Source organism: Tupaia chinensis, unplaced genomic scaffold, assembly GCF_000334495.1.
Source record: "Tupaia chinensis unplaced genomic scaffold, TupChi_1.0 Scaffold000031_1, whole genome shotgun sequence".
In the NCBI taxonomy this organism is placed as follows: domain Eukaryota; kingdom Metazoa; phylum Chordata; class Mammalia; order Scandentia; family Tupaiidae; genus Tupaia; species Tupaia belangeri.
Genome location: NW_006159461.1, coordinates 1,655,424 through 1,664,550, shown reverse-complemented (window position 1 = coordinate 1,664,550; position 9,127 = coordinate 1,655,424). Strand labels below are relative to the sequence as shown.

The 9,127-nt window shown below is 44.0% G+C and overlaps 1 protein-coding gene across 5 annotated transcripts in view; it reads right to left on the bottom strand.

Moving 5' to 3' along the window:
• Positions 1-8,754, bottom strand: part of PCMTD1 (protein-L-isoaspartate (D-aspartate) O-methyltransferase domain containing 1) — a 57,329-nt gene extending 48,575 nt beyond the window's left edge. The window contains exons 1-2 of one of the 5 annotated variants that reach the window (XM_006140352.3): positions 8,698-8,754; positions 2,152-2,227 (exon numbers count right to left, since the gene is read on the bottom strand). The gene's annotated coding sequence lies outside the window, so the exon portion shown is untranslated. Of the gene's footprint in view, positions 1-2,151; positions 2,228-4,391; positions 7,999-8,697 lie in introns of those variants that run through there. The other 4 variants (XM_027771342.1, XM_006140353.3, XM_006140354.3 and 1 more) reach the window with 4 other exon arrangements.
• Positions 8,755-9,127: the final 373 nt, after the last annotated feature.

Sequence of the window (9,127 nt, the reverse complement as noted above, 5' to 3'; positions counted from 1 at the left end):
ATGGACATACAGATTCGGGAAGCTCAAAAGACCCCTAGCAAAATTAATCTAAAAAAGGATACGAAAGGTACACCTAATCAAATTGTCCAAAGTTCAAGACAAGAATCACACCAATGTCAAAATCTATTATGAAGAGAGAGTAATCAAAACAGCACGGTACTGACACAAAAAGACACACTGACAAACGGAAGACAATAGAGAGCCCAGAAATAAACCTGTGCATTTAAGATAAACTGATTTCCAACAAAACTGACCCGAACATACAGTGGGAAAAGCATAGTGTCTTCAATAGAAGACAGTATTCAGAGCGTAGCCACGGTGGTGCAGGTGGCATGGCTCTGCTACATGATACTGGAGCCATGCTGCAGACCTCAGCTTGGACAGTATGGATCTTGGGTCGACCTGATTGTGACCCCGGCTGTTTGGAAGACTTTGGACAGGGGAATCACAACACAGCAAAACCCAGTTAAGGGTATATGAACACCTGCATGTGAATGCCACTCATTCATTAATCAATCAATAAATGCCTGAAATAGAGAAAACTAGATATCCACAAGCAGGAGAAATAGGACTCTACCTTACTGCCATACATAAAAACTCAAAAATAATAGACTAAAGACTTAAATGTAAGGGTGTAAACTGTAAAACTACTAGAAGAAAAAAAGTGGAAATGCTCCACAACATTGATCCAAGCAAAGATTTCTAGATTGTGACCCCAAATACACACACCACAAAAACAAAAACAAATGGAACAGCATCACGCTAAAAAGTCTGAGGACCAGGAGTTGGCGTAATGGCTATGTTGCTGGACTTCCATGTAGCTGACTGTGATTTGAGTCCCAGGCCCAGTGGCTTAAACTCACACCAGGCATGTGTGCATACGTGCCCAAGATCCTGAGAGAAGAATGGAGGAGAAGGGACTGCAGTGTGGCTATCCTCCCGGGGGGGGCTGGGGGGGGGTTTTCCGCCCGGGGGGGGGGGAGATTTCTAGCTTTCTGTCTCTGTCTGTCTCTATCTTTCTGGCGAGCGCATGTACCCTATAGCAAAAACCTCTCCAAAATAAAAATTTAAAAATACCAAGTCTCTGGTACACGGGATCCAACTAATAGAGACAATATAAAAATAAGGAGGAAATCTCTGCTAGCCATACTTCAAGAGGCTAATACCCAACATACATAAATATTTAATAGTAAGAAACAATCCAGTCAAAAAAATGGGGAAAGGACGCTTTTCAAAAGGTGCCATAGCAATAGCTAGCAAGGATATGAAAAAATACTCAGCATCACTAATCATTAAGAAAATGCAAATTAAAACCACAATTTAAACAAACAAACAAAAAAAACCACAATGAGGTATTTCCTCAAACTTGCTAGAATGGTTATCACTAAAAAAAAAACATAATAAAAAACACAAGAGATAAACAAGAGTTGGTAAAGGCGTGGAGAGACGGTACCCTTGTATACTGTTGGTAGTAACATATTAATTAATATAGCCATTATGAAAGACAGTACAAAGGTTCCTCGGGACACTAAAAACAGAATCAACCTACCATCTATGACAGTAATCCCACTCTGGGTGTATCTCCAAAGGAACTGAAATCAGAATGCCAAAGAGATACATGCACGTCCATGTTTATTGCTAATATCATAATAACTAATCTATGTATGGATGCTACGTAGGTGTTCACCAACAGATAAGGAAAATGTGGTGTATATGAGTGAGCTTCAAAAAGCTTATGAAAACATACAATAAAAAATAAAACTATGCGTGGATTTCGAAAAATTTTTGTATCAAAATAAACTCATGCTTTAATTCCATTTTTCTATGGGCTTTTGTAAAAAACACTTATTTATCTATTTATCTGTTATGATCTTTAAGTTGCTGGTCAGGGAGTCAAACCACAGTCAGCCATGTGGGATTCCAGCACTTTAACCACCATGCCACCTACAGGCCCCTTCCCTGAACTTTTTAAAGTTCCCCCGTGCATATTCTATTCAGCCCTTTTTAAGAGAGGAAAGGGCCAGCTGTGTAGTGAAGCAATCATGCACTGCGCAGAAAAGCAGGGTCCCACACGGTAACCGTAGTTTGAATCCCCAGCAAGGTCAGCCTGAAACACGCTGGGCACTCCTGAGTGTTCAAGATCCCACTTACTTCAGGAAGGGGATCGCAGCACGGACCAGACCCTGTGGAGGGTGCTCTTCCTCTCTCCCATGTGCACGCATATGTTCTATCAAGAATAAAGAAAAAGATGTTAAAAAAAACCCCTGGGCCAGCCATAGTGGCACAATGGTGACACTCCATGATGCCAAAACCATAGAAGAAGGTTCTGGGTTCACATCCCGAGGTCTCCCTGTGCAGGTCAGGCACACACAGTAGGTGCCTGTGGATCCTGGCTGGCTGAGGCTAGGATGAAGATCCCAATCTTCATGTTTCTCTCTCTCTCACAGAGAAACATACAAATAAACTTTAAATTAATTAAATAATTAAAATCGGATAATGGAGCCAGCAGTTCATGTGACGGTTAAGGCACTCAACTTCCACTTGGTTGACCACAGTTGGAGTCTTGGACCAGGTGGCTTGAAAACCATGCTGGATGCATGCATGCTCAGTCTCCCAAGAAGAGAATGGAAGAAAAGGGACTGCAGCATAGTCATCCCCCTGGGGGTGATTTCTCACTTTCCCTCTCTGTCTTCTCCATCTGTCTCTAGTGAGCACTCACGCCATGTGGCACAAACCTTAGCAACAACAACAAAGCGATGTTAAGGAAAAAACAAAACTGTCAAAAACCAAGGGAAGATAATTACATTACTTGGTCACAAGGGGAACAGGAGAGGAGGACAGAAGGTTACAGAGTCAAAATGGTGGAAACACAACTGCTGATTTAATGTGAGCAGTCACTTAATCACAATGGGGGGATAAGAGAAGAAAGGAGAGGCAGAGGAGCTAAAGCCCCATCTATGGTGCAGAAGGACATGCTGTCTAAAATGAAGGACGGAAACAACTGAGAGCAGCAGAAACCTGTTAGTTTACAATGTGGCGGTAACTACCTTACGAAAGAGCTCACTGCGGGAAGCTCCCTCCAGAGTGAGCTGGAGGGCGGAAACTGGAAAGCAGGGGCTCCTATCTGCCTGGGCTTCCATCCTGACAACCTTAGTTTCTAAACTGTGTACCTGCACTACCTGAACACAACTGACGAGTAAAGGTTAAAAAGAAGGGTTTCTGGAGAGGTTTTTGCTATAGGGCATGTGCACTCGACAGAGAGACAGAGAGACAGAAAGCGAGAAATCACCCTCCCATGGGGGATGGCCACACCGCAATCCCTTCTCCTCCATTCTCCTCTCAGGATCTTGGGCATGCACACACACATACACCCAGCATGAGTTTAAGTCACTGGGTCTGAGACTCAAACCGCAGTTGACTACACGGGAGTCCAGTGACATAGCCACTATGCCAACTGTTGGTCCCAAGAAGGGGGTTATTAATACAGATCAAATGAAGAATAATAAAGACATACAGAAAATAATTTTCTAAGTAGTAAACATATATTTAACAAATAGTCTAGGGTCAAAAAACCAAGGAACCAAAAGAGAAGATCATAACATAATAATTTAGACCACAGGTCTGTAAAAATACAGCTCATTTTACCATATATTCTTCCTAAACTGGATAGAAACTGAATTGCTATACAGTAAGTTACATTTTTATAATATTCACCAACTGGATTGTAGAAGTAATGTGTAACTTGGTAGAAAATTTGAAAACAAAGTAAAGTAAGTAAGAATCTGCATAATGCTAGTGTTCAATGACCCGTTATTACCTTTCTAAATGCCTGTATTCTTGTTCTTAAACTCAGTATTGGTATTAACTGCATATACTGTTAAGAACTTGAACCAACCTTAAGCATTTTCTCATCCCATCAAATAGTCTTCCAAAATCCAGAGCCCTGACGGCAGCACACGTATGCCCCAGGGTGCGATCATTGCTCCGGGTGCTAGACGACCGGATTCTACATTGATTATAATCACGGTACACCTGAGGAGCTTATAAACAAGTCTGGTGGATATTTGGATAATTCAATAAAAATCCTCTGGCTGGAAATACACATCATTCTTTAGAGAGTAAAGCACACAGTATTTTAAAAGCCAGCACAGCACGAGGTCACAACAGTGGCTGCCACTTGCTAATTCTGATACTCCCACCTCAGTCACGGAAAAGTGCCAAGACAAGCCAAAGGCTAAAGTCTCGCCTTGGCTCCAGGCAACTCTGCTGACCCGGTCTGGGAGAATCCCCACGTCCTTTCCCACTTGTGTAAGAAGGGCTGAATTCCAGGATTCCGGAAGGTCCCCCAGAGCCCTAACATCTGTCCTGTCATCTGGGCTAGCTCACTGTACCTGTGAAGTCTGTCCCCACCTCAGCAGATCTGGTACTGTGGTCACAACTGTCACAGCCCCATCCTGCCTTCTCTGGTCCATGGAGAAGAAACAATTTTAAGAGTGTTCAAGTCCTGCATTAAGCAATAAAAGCCAAATAAGGAGTGTGAAAGAATGAAAAGGTAAAGGCAGAAAAAGAGGGAGTGTCGGAAAGAACACAGAGGCACACACTCACGGGGTCGCGTTTGGGAGGAAGTCACGAGTTTACCGACCGCGGCTTCTCCCCGTGTGCAGGAAGTGCTTCGGAAACAGGCCACTGGCGCAGGCACACCTGAAGGGCTCCACACTGTTCCAAGCGTTTCTTGCTATTCTGCCACAATTTTGATTTCCGGCTTGCACAGAGCTGCCCTAGGGAAGAACTGCTGAAGGCCCCCTCAATATTATGGGTCTCTCAGACAGCTGAAGGACGCTGTAGTGGGTTAAGTGGTGACAAGTCAGAGGACGACTGAAGCAGACAGATGGCAGACAGATGTCACCGGGTGGGAGGACAGAATGAGCGCTGACTCACGCTCCCTCCTCCTGCCCCAGGGAGGCAGCCAGCTCTTCTGCTGCTCCCTTCTCTGCAGAAGCAAGCAGCTCAGCCAGTGCTATGGGAAGGAGACCAGGGGTCAAGGGCGAACTGGAACTGGGGGCAGGAGGGACCAGGGCTGCGGTGAGCGTGGAAGTGCTACCCAAGGGGAGACGCGTTCCTCGTGATGGAGCGGAAGAACAGACACGATGGAATAAAAAGAATTACGGAAGAAAAGAACAGGCCGAGGTACGTTTCACTACTCCACTTGCCCAAAGCTGCCAAGAACATCGAAGTAACTCAACATTCCCCACAACAACTAGGAACTTTCGCTTTTTCAGCAATGGGACCTATGGGGGCGAAATTCCCCAGGCGCCTAGCACCCCAAGCGCGGGGCTCCATCTCCCACGTGAGTGCCCTGCAGAGAGCACTAACCCCCTTTCACTGAGGCTTGTCCCTGAAGACCTCACAGCTCTGGTGCAGTTGGCCCGCACCTCAGTCCAATCTGTGAAGCTGTGGCACCCTCCTGAAGCAAGACAAACTGCTCAGAGGCTCCTAAGTCCTAATTCAAATGCAAATTTTTCATTGTGTTTTTAGCTGAAAAGATTTAATTCCGATCATTTTCTTCCCTTTTATGTCTCAGTCCCTCTTTACCCTCCCTTTTGGTACTCACATCTAGGAGAATGAAACAGTAGGGACACACATTCCAGGCTGACCTCAGGCACGTCTGCCTGTGGGCCTCTGCATCCCGAATCTCCAAGAGGGCAAGAGTAAGCTCCACTCCCACATCCCTGAGGATTAAGCAGAACACTGCACACGGGCTCTGATACACGGCTGCCCAACACTGACCATCTTCCATTCACTCCTGATTAACAACAGAAAAAGCACAGCCTACACTTTCATTTTTTAAGCAGAAAAGACTAAAAAAGAAAAGAAAAAAGCACCAGTTCTTAAATCCCGTGAAATTCCAACCACCTAGGGACCTCCTTAAGTGAGGAAATGTCAATCCTGAACTTAAGGTGAAGAAGAAAAACCCAGGAGTAGTGTATAGAGAAGTGAGGAGAGATACACACCCCCACAAGAGGGCTGCAAGGGAGAGGGTCTCGTGACACAGGGACAGCGTGGCACCTTCCGCCAGCTCAGACACTGACCAAGGATCAGGAGTAGCTGCCCTTCCCAGGCCCAGAGAGTCCTGGAAGCGGGAAGGCTGGCCAAGCTCTCTGAGGAGCTGACAGATGAAGCGCCATCGTACTGGCTACTTCCGGCCTTGCTAACTGCCTTCCTCTCCTGGAGCACTTACTGTGTAATTCAGCAGAACCTACAGTCCTTTCGTCCCACACATCCTTCCCATCCAGACTGCTGTCGCACTGAAGACAAAAACAGTGTCCTAACAGTCACATGGTCTCGGCAAGCACTTGGTAACTGCTGACTAAATGGAGAACACTGAGAGTAAGTTCGAGCTTTCTATTTGGGGACGTCCTTTCAAATCTGAAATGTACTCAATGGCTACATCAAACTGGAAGTCTACTTTCTGTCTATATTCCCATGACCTCAGGAATCCTCATCTCATTGGACAACTGATGGCCACTGTCTCCAACAGAATTTAAAATATCTCCTTACTCTACCCTCCAATTCAATACTTCAAGTAATTTACAGTAAAAACACAATAGTTCTCTTGGGAGTACCTACAGTATACACTTTGATATTTGGCAAATTTTAAGATGCCTTTATTCCCAGATGTAGTCTTTACCTTCCCCCTCAGCCTTTTATTCTCCTCATCTCATTGGCTTGAAGGCGGTGTGAATGCAAACCTAGAAAGGCAGCAGGCAGCAGCTCAGTGACACCTCAGGGTGCAGGGTATGAGTGATAAAGGAATATCAAACTTCAAAGAAAAGCAGTTCAAACTGAAATTGTATTACTGTGGAAGTTACAGGACTTCATGTACCTCCCAAAGTCTCTCCTGTCCTCTTACTCAAAGCTCTCCCCAAACCTACATTACTACACCACTGTAGTATCCCCCCTGCTCCAAAGCAACCCTAACTATGTGCAAATACCCTCTGTGTGCAATGTTACTATACCTTTGGGATAGTGAAAGTCCTTGGAGAATAACTACCTCAGATTTGCAGATTGCTGCTGAACAATCCATTTTTCAAGAAATGTGAGAGCTGTGTCTTCTAAACAAGTATGCTCGCTAAGAATGAAGTAATCATCTTAACGCTTTCTTTCAATTATCTTTATGGGAGAGCTAGAAAAACTGATGAGACAAAATAGTTATTTGCATCCTCTGACTTCAGAAAATATTTAAGTGACAATCTCTTACAATTTCCTGAGATCAGGGGAAGGCATAAGAGAATAGCACACCAATTTTCAGCTCCTTCTGGACGAGGCTTTCACTGCACGGCTTCTTTTGCTTGGACAGTTATAAATTCACAAAGGACATTCAAACATAAAAGTATTTCAAAGCCGAAATGCACTGGATGCTATCATGGTCACAGGGTCTGTGCCTCTCCTCCCACAGGGACCGCATCAACTACAGCAGGAGCTCACGTCAAAACATGCCTGCCCCCACATCGCAACGGACTATGGCCAGGGAGGACTGGCTCTGTCACGCTACCAAGTTTTTAAGTCACGTTCTTCTCTGGCTTTGGATTTTTCACCTGCAAAGTAAGGTCATTAAATCAAGTATCTCTACAACTTTAAAACTTCCAAACAACTACACAAAGAACAAGTCAACTACAAAATTTGGGGCCTTTTAGGATGGCATCATCCCTAAGTTCAAGACACTCAGTTTATCCACAGCCGGCCATCAGCGAAAGCTGCATAAAATCCCTAGTTACGTACGACCCTCGTGTTTCCAAAACGCTTGTCAATTCATATCATTTCCTAAGTCCACAGGAACAGCAGGAGAGGTGGTACTACCTGTACCACACGAATGAAAACAAGACTGGAAAATGGGCATTACTGGTTCTAGATTTCTCATACAGCGGAGATATCCCTACTACTCATTGTAACTAGGTCATGCACTGCTATTATTACTCGCATTATCAGAAATACTGAGTTGTCGGAAAGGTCATGACACATTTTTGCAAAGGAAAATATGTCATGACTTTTCCGACAACCCAATTAAAAAACCACAACTAGAAGCAGGTCTAAGACCCAATGAAATGCACGTTTAAAACACTGAGGGGTTGGTTGGTGATGCAGCAACAAAATGGGAGGCTCTGTTAGGAAGGCCTACACAGCCGAAGACCTCCCTGAGCATGCTGGGCTTGCCTGTGTCTACGATCCAGGACGCCTGGGGCTGAGTGGACTGCGACACGGAGCTGCTTTAACTCTCTTTCTCACTCATGGAATTAAAAAGAGAAATATAAAATACTATAATTTCATTGCATAACAGCACTGCGATCAACAGACTGCACCTACGACAGCAGACTCGTAAGGTTTCTACAGGCTACACCAGAGAGCCTGGGTGTGGAGTTTACTATACCAACCAGGTTTGTGTAAGCACTCCGGTGTTCGTACAGGAAGAAAATCTAACGACATCACTCTCCTCATGTATTACCACTGTCAGGAAAAAAATTAACTGCCATCATTAGAGCATAAGAATGTAGTAGGCTCTAAACTAGGAGGGTCACTTTATGTTTAAATGATTAATCTGTCATCGATAGTTACTTGAGTTGATAAAACTCACTTGAAGAACACTGAGCAAACTAAACAAGCAAAGCGCTTGTGAAAGCTCTTGCAAGCATAGCTCAGTACCTCCCTCCAGGCTGCATCCAAGGGTTTCTTCGCCAGTGGCCCAGTAAGCTGAACAGGACGCAGACACACTGAAGAGAGAGTTTCAATGGACAGTTTCAGTTTACAGAGACAATCTCGATCCAAAGAAATTAGTTCTCTTAAACACAGTCATTCTCATAAAAATTGCTTAAAAATTACTTTCAATTTGGTTGGCATGACATCACAGAATTAAAGACCTTGGATAAATGCAGGAAGCATTTAATATTAACTGGACTGACCTTCAAGTTATAAATAGTGGCCAAACTCCGGATAAAATTACCTTTATTAACATTAACAGTGTATATTAAACTATGAATGTGCTTTCAATAAAAAGTTTCTGAAAATAAGTAATATCTTATACTAAGACGTTTAAATAAGTATTGTATAAAGGGATCACATTTGATAACTTCTT